This window comes from Delphinapterus leucas, chromosome X (assembly GCF_059928025.1).
Source record: "Delphinapterus leucas isolate spDelLeu-1000000601 "Yukka" chromosome X, BTC_Dleu_Yukka2, whole genome shotgun sequence".
Lineage (NCBI taxonomy): Eukaryota > Metazoa > Chordata > Mammalia > Artiodactyla > Monodontidae > Delphinapterus > Delphinapterus leucas.
Genome location: NC_143150.1, coordinates 101,503,828 through 101,521,430, shown reverse-complemented (window position 1 = coordinate 101,521,430; position 17,603 = coordinate 101,503,828). Strand labels below are relative to the sequence as shown.

Genomic DNA, 17,603 nt, shown 5'->3' with positions numbered 1-17,603 from the left:
AACAGCCTGGATCCATGGGTCACCTGATAGTAGTGTGGCCAGGACAATGTACATCAGGTTTCATCTTCACAAAAATAAATGTCTTTGTGTTAAGCCATTCAAAATTCAGGTTTTGTGTGTTGTATCATGCAGCAATCATTCTATCTTATTAACACACTCTATCTTATTAGCTACTTTCTTTGTTTGGCCTATTTTAATATCTTAATAAGAAAGCTACTGATGCATATATTTTTGTGGCAAAAGAGTTTTAACAATATACATAAATCAAAGTTCTCTGCTTTACAGTATTTCTCCAAAATTCATGCCCTCACTGAGAGGTTACCACAAATGAGAGTCTAGTGTGTATAATTTAAAAGATGACTCTAGCTTTTCCTGTGGGAGCCGCTGGGTTGAGAGGAGCGTGGCCTTCTCCTCTCCCCGCCATGGCGTGTGCTCGTCCACTGATATCAGTGTACTCTGAAAAGGGGGAGTCATCTGGCAAAAATGTCACTTTGCCTGCTGTGTTCAAGGCTCCCATTCGACCAGATATTGTGAACTTTGTTCACACCAACTTGCGCAAAAACAACAGACAGCCCTATGCTGTCAGTGAATTAGCAGGTCATCAAACCAGTGCTGAGTCTTGGGGTACTGGCAGAGCTATGGCTTGAATTCCCAGGGTTCGAGGTGGTGGCACTCACCATTCTGGCCAGGGTGCTTTTGGAATTATGTGTCGTGGGGGCTGCATGTTTGCACCAACCAAGACCTGGTGACGTTGGCACCGCAGAGTGAATACAACGCAGAAGCGATATGCCATCTGCTCTGCGTTGGCTGCCTCGGCTTTACCAGCGCCGGTCATGTCTAAAGGTCATCGTATAGAGGAAGTTCCTGAACTTTCTTTGGTGGTTGAAGATAAAGTTGAAGGCTACAAGAAGACCGAGGAGACTGTTTTGCTCCTGAAGAAACTTAAGGCTTGGAATGATATCAAAAAGGTCTACGCCTCACAGCGAATGAGAGCTGGCAAAGGCAAAATGAGAAACCGTCGCCGTATCAAGTGCAGGGGACCCTGCATCATTTATAATGAGGACAGTGGTATCATCAAGGCCTTCAGAAACATCCCTGGAATTACTCTGCTTAATGTAAGCAAACTGAACATTTTGAAACTTGCTCCTGGTGGGCATGTGGGACGTTTCTGCATTTGGGCTGAAAGTGCTTTCCGCAAGTTAGATGAGCTGTATGGCACTTGGCGTAAAGCTGCCTCCCTCAAGAGTAACTACAACCTCCCCATGCACAAGATGCTCAATACAGACCTTAGCAGAATCTTGAAAAACCCAGAGATCCAAAGAGCCCTCCGAGCACCACGCAAGAAGATTCATCGCAGAGTCCTGAAGAAGAATCCACTGAAAAACCTGAGAATCATGTTGAAGCTAAACCCATATGCAAAGACCACGCGCCGGAACACCATTCTTCGCCAGGCCAAGAACCACAAAATCCGCATGGATAGGGCAGCAGCAGCACTAGAAGCCAAATCAGTTGAGAAGGGGGTTCCAGGCAAGAAGCCTGTGGTGGGAAAGAAGGGAAAGGAGGCTGTTTGCCTTAAGAAGCTGAAGAAGCCAAAGAAGCCTTTGGTGGGAAAAAAGGCTGCAGTGACCAAGAAACCAGCAGCTGAAAAGAAGCCTGCTAAAAAGAAACCCACAGAAAAGAAACCCACCACAGAGGAAAAGGCTGCTGCATAAACTTAAATTCGTTTATTCGGTAAAGGTCAAATCATTTTGGACAGCTAATTTTGAATAAAGACCTGATCAAAGAGGCAGTGAGAAACATAAAAAAAAAAAAAAAAGATGAGTCTAGGATTTCCAATATAGAGATGTAGTATAGAAATACGTTCTATATTTAATTTAATGGATAAAAGTAACATGTTTTTCTTCTTGCCCTTGCCACTTAATAAAATGAATGTGGATCTTTCCATGATAACACATATAGATAACCTCACTTATCTAACTATACCCAAAGCAAGTATGTGTCATAATGAGTTTAACTGTTCTCCTACTAATTAGAAACTAAGTTGTTTCCCATTTATTAATATGATTTACAGAACTGAAGTCAACATTTTGGAAACGCATTATAGGGCCCATGTGCATGCTTTCTCAAAGGAAAGATAATGCAAAATGTAAATTGGGTTAAAGTGGAGAAGATTGTATATTTTTATAAATATAGCCCAAATCTATTTCCAACATTTTTCTTCTAGTTCTGTCTCACAAATTAATGTATTTTAATACCCTACACATTTACGGACACTTTAATTTACCAATCCTTTAAATTATAGTCAAACTTAAGAGTGAGAAAATATTGTCTCACTAATATTTTGTATTTCCCTGTTTTCTAATTAAGTTTAGCCGAAAATTATATTACAACCTCACTCATATTAAGCTGAATTTATACAGTGATTTCCTGAGTAACAGGATATTTCTTGGAATGCTTTAAAATTCTGCTATGCCAACATGGTATTTCTCCTTCATGTGAGAAGCAAGGATTCGATCAGAATGACCAAGTGTCAAGAAATAGGGCCAGACAGGAAAATCTTAGCTAGTGAGGATCCAAGAGGACAGCATTATCCAGGGTCCATGAGAGTCACATACAAAGCAAGTCCAGGGACCCCAGTGTAGGACAGCTGTCAGGATTCTGAATCCAGAGCTCAGCATTATGTGGAGAAAGCACAGGAAGTAGAGAAGATGGGGAATTTGGGGGCAGGGGGGTGGGGAGGGTCCAGGACAAATTACATGAATACGTTTGGGAAATATCACCATTGCCAGCTGAGCAGTAGGGACATCTCAGTGTGGTGAGTCTACTGAATGAAAGGAATAGAGACATGAAAGACAGCCACGTTACCTTAGAATACCCCCTACATACTGGGAGTCCAGTGCACCCCTCTTGGTGTTCCAGGGCTTGTGGCTGTCGTGTGTATGTGTGTGTGTGTATGTATGTGTGTAATAATAGCACTTAACGTGAAATCTATTGTCTTAAAACATTTTAAAGTGTACATTATTTTTTGATTATAGGTACAATGTTGTACAGCAGATCCTAGATCTTATCATCTTGCTTAACTGAAACTTTATGTTCGTTGATTGGTAACTCATTTCCCCTTCCCCTCAGCCCCTTGCAACCACCATTCCAGTCTTTAATTATGTGAATTTGACTATTTTAAATAACTCATACAAGTGGAATCATGCAGTATTTCTTTCTGTAACTGGTTTACTTCACTTAGCATAATATCCATGATGCTCATCCATATTGTTGCATTTGGCAGAATTTTCTTCTTTTTTTAAGGTTGAATAGTATTCTATTGTATGTCTATACCACATATGTTACTGACCCTTTAGAGTCGGGCCCCAACAAGGGTCCTTCTGCCTAGTGTCCTTCAAGTCAATACGAGGCGGAGTTCGGTTCAGAAGCAAAGGAAAGCTTTATTCTTTAATCAAAGAGTGGAGAGGTGTGTGCTTGTGCTCTAGAGCACCTGCTCTCCCTGACAGGCCAGGCCAGGGGCGGGGCTGCTTTATTGGGATCAACGGGGAGGGGGCGGAGTTCGCACAGGAGGCGCAGACGTGTTGCTCATGCTCCAGATCCCAGCGTGGGTGCGGCGTCTCTGCACGCAGCCCGCTGAGCTGAGGTGTCCGGTGCAGCCATCTTGAACTAAGAATCTGGTCTGAAGTGCCAGGTACAAGACCTCTGCACGTAGCACCATACGAAGCACAGAGGAAAAGAAACAACAAAAAAAGGTTAGACTTTATTGTATTACCCAGATTCTATTTCCCAGGAATTGTTAATAACTTTGCTGGTGACAATTCCCTCCTCTGCCTTTTGGCCAGCTTCTCATTCTTGAGGGGCGCTGAGGGGCGACGGTCTGTCTTCTGTGACTGTTTTCTGCTGATTTGGGGGGTCGTCATAACCCCAGGGAGAGGAGCAGAGCTTCCCACAGCTGCCTTTAGTTATTTTTGATTTTCCCCAGGCCTTAGCACAGTTTGCGTTCCTGAGCGACTACCCTTGGACATTTTATAGATTCTAACCTTTTGGAGAGAAAAGACGCAAGACAATTTGATACATGGCCCAAGTGTCAGCAAGAGAACAATGGTTACTAAGGGGCTCAGGAAAAGTAGAAACCGGCGACCCAGGAGAGGCCTTGTTTTACCCGGCTCCACATTTGTTCGGCCGGATGAGGCTGGCTGCCTTCTGTTTGGCAAGTTGCTGTTTCCGGTAGCCTGTCTGCACTGTCTTCAGTCAGGCCACTTGCACTGAAGTAAAAGCAACATGACGTATTGGCCAGCACACAGACCCTTCCCTGGTCAGCTAAGAGATTTTCAAATCTCTACTGCTCAGCAAGGCATAGGGTTACTTATCGTTTGCCGTTTTTAAGAAAAGGAATTTTAGGTTGGAGAAAGGTTCAGCAGAGGAGTCAGAAGGGTCCATTGTCTTGGGTTGTTTACTCTCAAGTGATGTACCCACGGAGTAATCCCCTGCAACAGAGTTGCGAGTCTCCATGGGCTGTTAGTCCAGATTCCCTTGCCGACCAGTTGACATTGGAGGGCAATAGGCAGTAAATGGGCTTGCGGCCAGGCCTTTTTATTTTGACTTTTTCTCCTCTGTATCTCAGTTTTTAAACAGCCAGTGGGCAACCTTAACGAGGCAAGAGGTAGTGGTATCTGGTTCTGTTTCTTTTCCATTGTCTCCGTGGTCCCAGGTGGGTTCGTTATCTGGGACCACTTAATTCCCTGGTCTGAAAATAACACAAACTACATTGTTTGTGTTCTCTCTGTTTGCTTCCTCTCTGGCTTTTAAAAAGACCTTGGCCTTTTCTTCCCCCATTAAGAGTACATTGAGGGGGCTCTACAGGTCAGCGCAGGTGGGGTCATGGGTCTGAAAGTTTCCCATAATCAGATTTAGGAACTCCTCTGGATCTTCCATCAACCCCTTACTGTGACTTTTCCAGTGTTTATACAGATCAAAAGTGGTAAATGGGACATATACCTGGATGAGTTCTTCTTCTCCATCGGGGACCTGACTCAAAGAGAGTACTTTTCTTGGTGGGTTGTTGGACCTTGGCTGGTAATTAGTAGACCCATAGACAGGCCAACTTTACCCATCTCTCAGCTGGTATTGGAGGCAGGCTGTATTACGTAGGAAGATTAAATGTTTTCAGTTAGGGGGTGATACCTGAAAAACTTCCAGTTCTGCAGGATACACCCTAATGGGCTACCCTTCAACATGGCAGATGTTTGGTTCCCCATACATTAGATGTTCTGTTTTGGATTTGTTACCGGTTACCGAGGGGGCGGTTGGAGTGATTTGTTGGCACACAAATGCCCCAAGGTTTGACCCAAATAAATTTCTGGTTTGGGAAATTTGGAACCAGCAACCAAACCATTAATGGATTCCTTAAGAGACCCAAATAGGCATGGGATCTGATACAGTTGGGGGTTCCCTTTGAATTCATAATGGCCTGTGCTTGAAATACTCAGTCCTTCCTCAGTCAGAATGTCCCACAGGAGGTTGGACAGGAGTGCCTCCAGGCCAGAACAGCTTAGCCATGTTGGCTCCTGACCACCTTAGTCCCTTAGGGAGTGGCACAGCTGTCTGAGACAGGGCTCTTCTCTTTCCTCCTTTTGGCTGAAGAGGAGGAGTTTTCAGGCTTCTTGCCGGGTGAGAGCTAAAAGCATGAGGGATTCCCACAGGGTACTCACCAGATCACTGGAGTAGCTGGTATTCTGTGCTGATACCGGGAGGAGAGCCCGTGGAGCCTCAGTTGGTAAAGAATCACCCAAGGTTCGCCTCCTAAGCAGAGTGGGGAGGAGAGGTCGGGCAGTGGGTTTTTCCTATTCTTGCCAGCAGCTCACAGGGCTTCCCAGTAATGATCTTGTGAGTGGCTCACAGGGCTCCCCATCCCAGTTCAGACAAACTAGCACTGACCAGAAGAGGTCAAGACCCCGGTCGCATACCTACCTTGGGACCCGTTTGCATTTGGGCGTCTTCGATGCCTTTTCCTGAACTCAGATCGAGCGTCCTCATTCTGTTTTGTCAGGTGGTTCTTATTACCTGGGCCTTGTTCTGGTCTCACCTCTTGGCTCATGGGGCTGCCCACTTTCCCTTACCAAACTGAATGTGACTATGGAGAATGCTACTGTTGACCCCTGGAGGTTGGGTAGGAGGGCAAAAAGCCCTGGTGTTACTGTTACTGCCTTGTACATGGGTCAAGAGGTCAGCACTACTGGTGAGACAGCGGGCAAGACTGCCGTGGTTCCCTCTAGTCCACAGATCCTCACCGTCCCCAGGCGTCCGGTACCAAGGGAAGGCCAGCCAGAGGCAGCAGGAAGATACTCATTATTGAGTTTCAGTCTCTGATCCCCAAGGATGCCAGAGTATGATCTCCTCAAGGGGTCACAGTCTGGATTACTCTGGGAGCTACGCTGTGTGCACACCACATCCGGCTATTGGGTTGCTGGGCAGAGTTGTTCTGAATTCGGCCAAAGGCTACCGCCATTTTACCCCATCAGAGTGTAGTCAAAGATCACACAGTCATTCATCCTCACGTGAACCTCCCAAAGCCTCTGCCTTCCTCCCACTGGAGCTGGGATGAGCCCAGAGCCTAGTGGATAGGTGGAGGCAAAAAGGCCATGGTCCATCCCATCTGGATCACCAAAACTTGTTACTGACCCTTTCGAGTCAGGCCCCAATAAGGGTCCTCCTGCCTGATGTCACTTGCTCCAATAGAAGGAGAACAAGTTTGGTTCAGAAACAAAGGAAAGCTTTATTCTTTGATTAAAGAATGGAGAGGTGCACTCTCACTCCAGATTACACACTGTCCCCAAAAGGCCATCAGTAGGGCTGCTTTATAGGGTTCTCATCTGTGGAGGGAGGGGCAGAGTCCTTGAGGGTCAGGTGCAGCTGTTCTCCTCATGGCACTTCAGACTGAAGCACTGGGTGCAGCATCTCTGCACACGGTATGCTACTGCCATCTTGAATTGACGTGTATTGCTCAGTACTTTTGCACACAGCATGCCAGTTGGGGTATCAGGCATGAAGGTTCTGTACTAGGAGCTTTAATCCGACATGTTAGGAGCAAGGCCTCTGCACATGGCCCTCTACTGGCAAGTGAAACTAGACTAAGCACAAAAGAAGTTAAACTTTATCTTATCACCTAGATTCCATCTTATTTTTCTCAGGGACCCCAGTGGGCATTGCTGGTGACACATATTTATCCATTCATCTACCCATGGATGTTTCAGTTGTTGCTGGGGATTGTCTTATTGCCTGCTGGAGATGGGTATTTCTTCTCATGTGGACAGTGGCCCTCCTCCCCTGATGCTGGGGCTACGTAATAGTTGATATTGGTGAGTGATGACAGGGAAGACAGGCCAGGAGTCCCATGAGTAGTGGAAGTGGGTGTGCAGGTTCAAGTATGTCTTGTTTTTCCACTTGGAAATTAGAAGGGGGGATACATGGGTGCTAATTACCTCAGTAACTCAACAGATGAAAGACTGGATGTGGAAGACATGTCTTCTGAATCAATCCAGATGGTGTCTTCAGCTCAGACTCCTTTCCATGGTTTCTGAGAGCTTGGCACACTACAGAGTAGGTGTTCTGTGGCTTTGATTGCTGGCCTACATTGGCACCAGTTACTGCCTGGAGTAGGAAGTTGGCTCAAGGTATAGACTTTGCAGGTTGGATGCAGAACCCATGAAGATGGCACATGTTCTTCTTAAATTGACTGGGGTAACAAGGATGTGTGTAGTGAAATGCAGAAAGCATAATATATCATCCTGTTGTGCACACTCCCACCTCTAAGATGAAGAGTTTAGGGCCTGGGAATGAGATGTCCATTATGACATTCAGTGTGATAGTTTCACATGGGATTCTCAAGTTAGATGAGCAGCTGTGTTGCAGGAGAGGGAAATGTCACATCCTGGGACCTGTGGGAGTCCTTAGGACAGACAGCCAAGTGAGGCTCCTTGGCTTCGTGCAGAAAAGAATTCAAGAGCAAGCCAAAGAAAAGCGAAAGCAAGTTTATTTGATAAAATAGAGGGATACACACTCCATAGGCAGAATGCAGACCTTAGAAGGTGAGAGCAGCCCCAGGGTGTGGGGGTCATCTCAGAAAGTGAGAGCGGCCCTGGGGTATGGGATCATTGGTTTTTATGGGCTGAGTAATTTCATACCTAATGAGTGGGAGGAATAGTCTTGCTATTTCAGGGAAGGGTGGGGATTTCCCAGGAATTGGGCCACTGCCAACTTTTTGGCCTTTTATGTTTCATTTCGGAACTGTCATGGGCATAAGGGGGAGTAATTTTGAACACTACAATGAAGGTATAATGAGCTAAATCTCAATGGCAGGACTCTTCTCAAAGCCACCCTGGTTTCAGTTGGTTCCAGCCAGTTGGTTCTAGGTTTTTATCGCATCCCAACAGCTGCGCCCCTTCTTCATTTACCTAACATTTGTGTCCTGCCCCCTTCCCTCCTATCTCAGCTGTAGCACTTTGAGTTTTTTCAGTGGAGGCAGAGGTAAGCCTCTACATTTTGAATCAGGGAATGTGACCCTTTAGTACTTTGATTGACTGATTGATTGATTCATTCAGCAAACACTGATTATATGCTGAGAGTGAAACATAGACAATGTGATCAGCAGGTGTAGAAAAAGGAACTTAACTACTTTCACAGTTTCACAAGAACGCTGGCAACTTCCGAAAAAAAAGTGTGTTATCAAAACTTAACTACTTTCACAGTTTCACAAGAACGCTGGCAACTTCCGAAAAAAAAGTGTGTTATCAAAATTTCTACCTTCATTTTCTTGGGGATTTGGGCATCTTAGGCTGCTCACTTGTACATATCAATTAAAAAGGGGACAAGGCTACCCCAGCAGGTTTTTTTCCTTTCAGTTAATTAACTATTTTTCTCTGGTGTTCATTAAGAGACCAAGTAATTTTAAGCCTCAGACATTTATTTGCAACATTATTTAGGTTGCTAATTTCTATTTTCAGGAAGTTTTGGTAATCATACTAAACCCAACATGAACTACTGCTGTTGGGTAGTCCATAACCACTCCTAAGACCTTAAGGAAGCCACTCTGTCTGATTGTGTCTGTGACACAGAGGTATTGTGCTCACCTCTCTTCAAACTGTTCCATCAGGTTTTTTGGGGTTTTTTGTTTGTTTTTTTTTTTTGGTACGCGGGCCTCTCACCACTGTGGCCTCTCCCGTTGTGGAGCACAGGCTCCGGACGCGCAGGCTCAGCGGCCATGGCTCACGGGCTCAGCGGCCATGGCTCACGGGCCCAGCCGCTCCGCGGCATGTGGGATCTTCGCAGACCAGGGCACAAACCCGTGTCCCCTGCATCAGCAGGCGGACTCTCAACCACTGCGCCACCAGGGAAGCCCCTGTTCCGTCAGTTTTAATAGCTATTACTTGAGGTTTCTTTTTAATCTGTTTAAGGGGTTTGAAAGTGTTGGTGAGAATGACATTCTGTGATTTACGCACTACCATCTCATGATATTGGTTCACAGAGGTAAACTGTGCCAAAGAATCTCAGCAATTCCATATTAGTGATTTTCGTAAGTGAAATTTAATAAACTTAACAGTAATTCATATTTTCTATTGCATTTATTTCTAATTTCCTTCCTTTAAAGAATCTTACCTTACATTTGTGAAAATTATTGTCCCTATAATCTTGTCCATATTTTTTAGGTCTAAACATTATTTCTAGTAAAGGGCTAAATAAATTAAGAAAGCATGTTTCCAGTCAAATATGCTTTAATTTGATTTTTACATCATAATTAAAATTTGTGTTTAAATATTAGCTAGCATAAATTCTTGTGCTTATGAAACTTATCTTGAAGTCAAAAGTCACTGCAATGTAATTACAGCTCTAAGCCTGTTAGCATCCTCAGTCCTTGAATGGCATTGCAGTTAGGGAATTATTTTAGTAAATACTGCTGAAGAAATTTTCATGTAACCTTTATATCTCTTCTGAGAAAAACAGAAAAATAAAATCAAGTACAAGAGAACACATCTCAATATTTCTTAGCAGAAAATGGGGAGGGAGATGCTTTTCTTTCTCTAATCTGAGCCCTTTACCCTTCGAGACAAGAATTTAGGTTTTTTCCAATTTATAACTGAATCCTTATCAAGCATTACTCAAACCCTCTTGCAGCCTACACAGTTTTTTTTTTTTCTCAAGGAGATTACAGTTACAACTTAAAGTTTACCAGAACATACTTCTAAAGACCAGTATGAATAAGTTTTCAACATAAGAATAAAATTATTTTATCCTAATAAAAATGTGAATAAGAGTACATAGAACAGCCTGAAGAAATTAAGATGAATCAGATTAAAGTGGCAAAATATTTATTATACAAAATAAGATTGTATCATCCCATAATGTGCTGAGAAAAAAAACCTGGTTGAAGATTTTATAAAAACTAGTAGAAGGGATAGTCTTAGATAAATATAAGCAATTTAAAATCATGTGCTAGAAAATATTTCTTAAGTCCTAATATGGAACAAATAATTTGGGAAAAAATGAGTTCAGTGTACCCTGACAAGTTATTTTCCCATCGAAGATGATACTTGGAAGACTTGACATAATTATTTAGAAATGTTATCAGCACACCAGGCTCAGAAATTTCATTTTCAATTTCTTCTGCAAGTTGATAAATATAAAGTTACACTTTTAGTAGTTCCAGCGTATACAAAAACCTTTAGTGGAAATCAGGTGGTCCTGGTCAGGAGAATTATTTTTATTACATCCCTTTTTACATCCTCATTTGAAAAACAAATTCATCTAGAGTTGTAAATGTCTAAAGAAAAGCTGAACACTCTCAGATCACTAGATTCCCCTTAGAGTGTCAGTCCTTTCAAACATGAAATAGATCTCAAGAAGCCTGGAAGCATTGGACCTTCAAAAGTACTTAACTCTCATTTCCCATGTCACCAAACCCCATTAATTTCATGAATTGCAAAGGACTGTGATTCATTGTTAGTGGTTATTATAATTAAATGTAAATGTTTCTTTTATAAATCCTGCGTCTAGAAGAAGCATATTTGCTAAGTCATTCAATTTTTATGAAACTTATATTAATAATTGTTAATTTAGGAATATGAAGGAACAATCTAAAATCCAACTTAAGTGCTTGAGTCACATGTATTTTGGTCCCAAAGGTACCCATGCCTGTCTCATCACAGTGTCATGTAGAGTACAATGAAAGAATGTCACCTTCTTCGGGAGATGTATTAGTAATAATTCACACATGTAGACAGAAAGCATGAGCATTGGGATTGAATTTGGGTCACAAATGTCAGTGACCCACATTCATAAAAGAAAAATATAAATTTAGAGGATATACAGATTAATTTAAATGTATAAAAATGAGTTAAAGCATAGTACAGCAATCAGTTTTTTTAAGTTACTAGTAGTCAATAGTGCTGACCTGTAGAAACAGCAAACTGCAAATTGAAGTAAATCAGAAGATACTGCCTTCTGTGTTGAAAGATTAATTAGAATTACTAAGTGATAAATTAGTTGTGTTCTAAGTAGAACACTGACCTCACAGCCTCAAAGACTATAATAGCTAGTCAGAGGGCAGAAGAATGCTAGACTTTAGAAACAACTATAAAGTGACTAAGACACTATCCCTATCTTAGAGAATCGTATAGTAGAGTAAAATACAAATGGCAAGTAGACAAACTGTTGTGCAATGAAGGAAGGATGGCAAGAGATTTTCGAGGAAAAGCCCATTAGAGGAGGCTGCATTTGAGATGTGCCTTGAAGAATGCTACGTTACTGAATAGGTTGTGTTTGGGGCAAGGAAAATTGCGAATTCTAACAGAAAGGAAAAGCTGTGTAGGATAATATATAAAGATGTATAAAACTGCATAAGCTGTATAAAGCACTTTAAGGCAAGGAGATAGGTAAGCACAATGTTTGTTCAGGAAACAAAAGAAAGTAGAACTTGAATCGTGCAAAAGATAAGAGGGGACAAGTAGTGGGTGAAAAAACAAAGGAGTATTAGGGCCTTATTGTGGAGGGCTGGATGTCAGAGTGAGGGACTTGGTATGTGAACAAGGGATAACAACAAGAGTAACAGTTCAGGCAGATCAAACAGAAGTGGTTGGGGAAAGTACTTTTCCCAGGAAAGACACATTGTAACAAGGTAGACATGATAATTATATTAAAAAACAGATAAACTAAAGATGGGGGGACTTCCCTGGTGGTGCAGTGGTTAAGAATCTACCTGCCAATGCAGGGGACGTGGGTTCGAGCCCTGGTCTGGGAAGATCCCACATGCCATGGAGCAACCAAGCTCATGTGCCACAACTACTGAGCCTGCGCTCTAGAGTCCACGAGCCACAATTACTGAACCCACCTGCCACAACTACTGAAGCCCGTGCGCCTAGAGCCTGTGCTCTACAAAAAGAGAAGCCACCGCAATGAGAGGCCCATGCACCGCAAGGAAGAGTAACCCCCACTCGCCACAACTAGAGAAAGCCCGTGTGCAGCAACAAAGACCCAATGCAGCCAAAAATAAATAAATAAATAAAGATGGAGTATGAATAACTTTGAGATAAAAACCAATATAGAGGAATAACAAACAGCATGGCCAATAAATATAGCCAAATGTAAGTTGGAGCCAAAAATATAATGAGGGTCAGAAAAAGGATGGGTTCTTTCTATCAATTGATGTAGTGTCTAAGATCTAGAAAAGGGTGGAGGTACTGGGGGAGGATTATTCATAGTGAAGAAGTACTGAGGTTGCTGTGAGGTAAGGATTAAGACACACGTGGACACTAAGTGAGCCATCATCTCTGTGCACTTCGATGAAATGAAGATTTGCTATGACTTAAAAGCATACTTTCAAATTAGCAACTGAAAATGATCTGGGCCTAGCCTGGAAATGCAAATGGTAAAATGTTAGAGGAGACCTAAAGTGCCATGTGGAAGGAATGCACTTGATGATGTTTGGTAGCAGTTATTAGAGAATAACACTATTCTCCCTGATAATCCAGTATTTCACACATTCTTATAAACTCCGCCCCTTCTTGTGAAGAAGGAAAGAGTTCTTTCACTTTTTTTTGTCAATAAGCAGTAAGGTTTACCAATAAAAGTGCCTGGGGAAAGGATTGTTAGTAAATAAATAAATAAATAAATAAATAAGGTAGCTGGCCTGCCTCAGCAGAGTAGAAAGCTGCTTGTGATTATGGTTTGAGAAAAACTAAGATGCATACCAGGACCCCAGAGTTTCTCATCAGTATTCTGGGATTCCACATTTCTCCAGTAGAGACAATATTAGGCAACAGACATAGGGAAATGATTGCAGAGATGAACAAAATCAAAAACAAAATAAAAGAATTTGATTCTGAAGTTCACTTTTGTAGCCTAAGCATGTAAATTTCAAAATGAAAAATATGTCCCTGCTTGGCCCAGTGTGATGGACCAGCCTATAGGTTTGATCCTAAGAGGTCTGTTTGGGGTGATGGGAAAAGTGTTTATTGGGGAAATGGGGAGAACCAGTAGCAGAAAACTCTGGGCTCAAGCCTGGGGCTAATAAAATTCTTTTGAAACTTGTCTTAGTATACATGACTTAAAATAGATAACAATATAAAACTTAGTTCAAAAACGAATCTTTGAAAAGATATATATTGTGAGCATGCAGTAATTTGGTAAATGAAAGAAAAGTTTATCTTAAAGGAAAAATATACTTGATAATTAAGACTATACAGTGAATAACCAGATAAAACTCTTTAAATGAAAGAACATTCATAACTTTCCTTATGATACATTTCAATGAAAGAAGCAAAAGAAATTACATTTTTCTCCTACATTTAAAAAATATTAAAATAAACCCAGGTTTTTCCTAAACACAATTCGCTTGTGAATTATCTTTCGAAGCATAAAATTTCCCTATCTCTCTTTATCCAAAAAGAAGTTCTTTATCCAAAAAGAACTAAGTTGTTTAGATCTTTGACTTTTTTCTTCTTGAAGATAGTGTTTTGCTGCTGAACTAGTGAAAGACAGAAAATTGAACCAACAAATGAGGGGGAAAAAATCTTCTTAATAGAAAAGATGCTGGAGTCAAAATCTGGTAAACTTGAAGCAAGTCCTACTACTACACAGTACCATGACCTTGGATTGGGTGGTATTGAATTGGGTTTCCTAGGTCTCGATTTCCTCATCAGTAACTAGAAAAGGAAAGATGATCATGAGCTTCATGGTGGATTTAATTTGCTATGATTTCATGATATCACCAGCTTTCACACTTTACCTGAATTATAACTACCAGTACCCATTGATATACTGTAATCCTAGAGAGGACTCTGTTGATTGCCTTTTTTTTTTTTTTTTTTTTTTGCGGTACGCGGGCCTCTCGCTGTTGTGGCCTCTCCCGTTGCGGAGCACGGGCTCCGGACGCGCAGGCTCAGCGGCCATGGCTCACGGGCCCAGCCGCTCCGCAGCATGTGGGATCTTCCCGGACCGGGGCACGAACCGTGTCCCGTGCATCGGCAGGCGGACTCTCAACCACTGCGCCACCAGGGAAGCCCCCTGATTGCCTTTTTAACAGCCATTTCTCCTTTCTTCTTCACTAATAATCCCACTTTTTGTAGATGTACCATTTCCTTTGTCAAAGCCTTTTTTTTCCACAGACATGGTACACAATTCTGAACAGTGAGATGCAAGGGGAACTCTGCTGCATGGCTACTGGGAGAGGTTTGCCTTCTGGAAAAATAGAAGCACAAGGAGAGATGCTGTTTGTCTTTCACTAGGCATAGCTGAATGAAGGTGTTATGTAAGAACTTTGGTAGATTTTTTTTGATTTATTAGTGTATGTATTTAGAACAAAGCCATCAGGCTGGGAATAGCTGGACAAAAATAAATCCCTTATTTTTATGATAAATACTCACCTGATTACTTCTACCACCTGATTTAATATTGAATTAAATACAAAGTATTGAATTTTCCTTATTTTTAAACCACTTGTAATCATGAGTTCTGCTATTTTGGATGAAAAATCCTAAGTGACAAAAACAAAAATAGACAGATCTTTAAGGGCAAAGTTAGAGTATCTAAGTATCTACCTTTAACAGTACCCAGTGATCAGCATGTACTGTTTACTAAAATCTGTGTAAATGCTTATTTATTTTTATATCTTTCTTCATGCATTTTGTGTATCCATACCTTCTATGGTGAATCAGAATATTTTGATGAATTTTTTTCTCTTAAAGTATGAATTAGCAATGAATAAGTGGAATTTGAAATTAAAAAATCAGTATCATTTACAGGAGCACCCCCAAAATGAAATACTTAGGTATAAATCTAACAAAATAAGTACAAGATTTGTATGAGGAAAGCTACAACTGTGATGAAAGAAATCAAAGGAGAACTAAATAAGAGGAGAGATAGTCCATGTTCATGGATAGGAAGACTCAATAATGTCATGATGTCAGTTCTTCCCAGCTTGATCTATAGCCTCAATGCAATCCTGGTAAGAATTCCAGTAAGTTATTTTGCAGATATTGACAAACTGATTCTAAAGTTTATATGGAGAGGCAAAAGATAGCCAGCAAAATATCGAAGGAGAAGAGCAAAGATAGAGGACTGACACTAACTTACTTCGATTACTGTGAAGCTACAATAATCAAGTCAGTGCAATATTGATGAAAGAATAGTCAAATAGATCAAAGGAACAGATTAGAAAGCCCAGAAATAGGCACATGTAATATAGACAGTTGATCTTTAACAAAGAAGCAAAGGCAATACAATGGAGCAGAGATAGTCTTTGCAACAAGTGTTTCTGGAAAAACTGGACATCCACCCCAAAAAAAAAAAAATCTAGACGACCTAGGCCTTATACCTGTCCCAAAAATTTATTAAAAATGGGTAAATGTAAAACAAAAAGCTGTAAAACTCCTAGATGATAATATAAGAGGAAAGCAAGGTGGTCTTTAGTGTGGTAATAAAATTAAGATACAACAGCAAAGGATTGATACATGAAGGAGATGATAAGCTGGACTTCATTAAACTTAAAAATTTTTGCTCGGGGGCTTCCCTGGTGGCACAGTGGTTGAGAGTCCACCTGCTGATGCAGGGGACACGGGTTCATGCCCCGGTCTAGGAAGATCCCACATGCTGCGGAGCAGCTGGGCCCATGAGCCATGGCTGCTGGGCCTGCACGTCCGGAGCCTGTGCTCCGCAATGGGAGAGGCCACAACAGTGAGAGGCCTGTGTACCAGGGGAAAAAAAAAAAAAATTTTTGCTCGGTAAAAAACGTTGTCAAGAGAAGTAGAAGATAAGCCACAGACTGGGAGAAAATATATCCTCAAGACTTATCTGATAAAAGAGTGTTATCCAAAGTATTTAAAGAACTCCTAAAATTCAACAAAATATACTCATTTTTTAATTTAAAATGTTGGCTACACAATAAAATAAACATATCTTCAGTCAACATATCTGCAGAATTTTATTAAAAAGCAAAGGAGTACACCATTGTAAAGCAATTATACTCCAATAAAGATGTTTAAAAAAAAATAAAAGAATCAAAAAACTGGTAAGACACATAGGTTGCAAACTGACACCTATAGGTGAAAAAAAAAAGCAAAGGAATGAAACACAATGCAGGATATTTGCAATGAGTTTTCTCTTCCTCAAGGGAACAGCTTGTTGTATATCATTGCATTAAGGGAAAGTAAAAAAGTAGATGGTTCAAAATACAGTAAGTATACAAAATATTTTAGGTCATTGCAATTGTGTACTGGATGTGAAAGCCCAAACAGAATTATAACTCAGAGGCCCAAATAAAATGAAACATACTATTACTGTAGAGATCTCCACACATGTTAACTTAAAAATATAAATGAGAAAACTGATATTTTAATTTTTTTCTACTGAATTAGGAAATAATTTTAAAATCTATATGTGTACAGCTCTGCTCTGTAAATTCATTCATAGAGTTGTGTTAATGTTAATAAAACACTCACACTTCATTTATATGTTATATGATACCTGGACCTTTCAACAGAATGGCTTCCTTATTATTTACAGTTGAGTAAATACACACACACACATACATACACACACACACATTTTTTGTAATGCAGTCAATTTCTGTGGAATCATTTTTCAGTATCTATACTATAGTAATATCCTATTGAAACCAATAGGTGTGGTCTTGGGGTCTCCAAGGAGCCTGGTCCTTTATGTCTCATGGCAGAAAGAATTCAGTGAGAGGCAAAGTGATAGATAAGAAGTGATTTATTACAATAGGATGCTTGTGAGGCTTACAAACGGGCAGGCAAGCATTGCACTGCCCCGAGTACTTAGTGGGTCACATTTTTATAATCAAAGGAAGAGAGGGGAGGGGAAGAAGACCTTCTTTGTCTTTCTTGAGTAGACGTCACATTTCCATCATCAGCTCCTTCTCCAGGGTGGACAGGGGAGTTTTCTTGTCCCTACATGGTCAGGCCAGGACTGTCATGGCACTTTGGAAAAATTATTTCAGGTCTCAGTACAATCAGGGTCTTTCACTTTGAAATGTCACCTTTCCATAAATGACTGTTTTTTGGTGTGCGTACACAGAGCATATCCTGGGGGTC

General features: G+C 41.2%; 1 pseudogene; it reads left to right on the top strand.

The window, feature by feature from the left end:
• Nucleotides 1-365: 365 nt before the first annotated feature.
• LOC111169581 (large ribosomal subunit protein uL4 pseudogene) lies at nucleotides 366-1,727 on the top strand (annotated as a pseudogene).
• The last annotated feature ends 15,876 nt before the right edge of the window (nucleotides 1,728-17,603 follow it).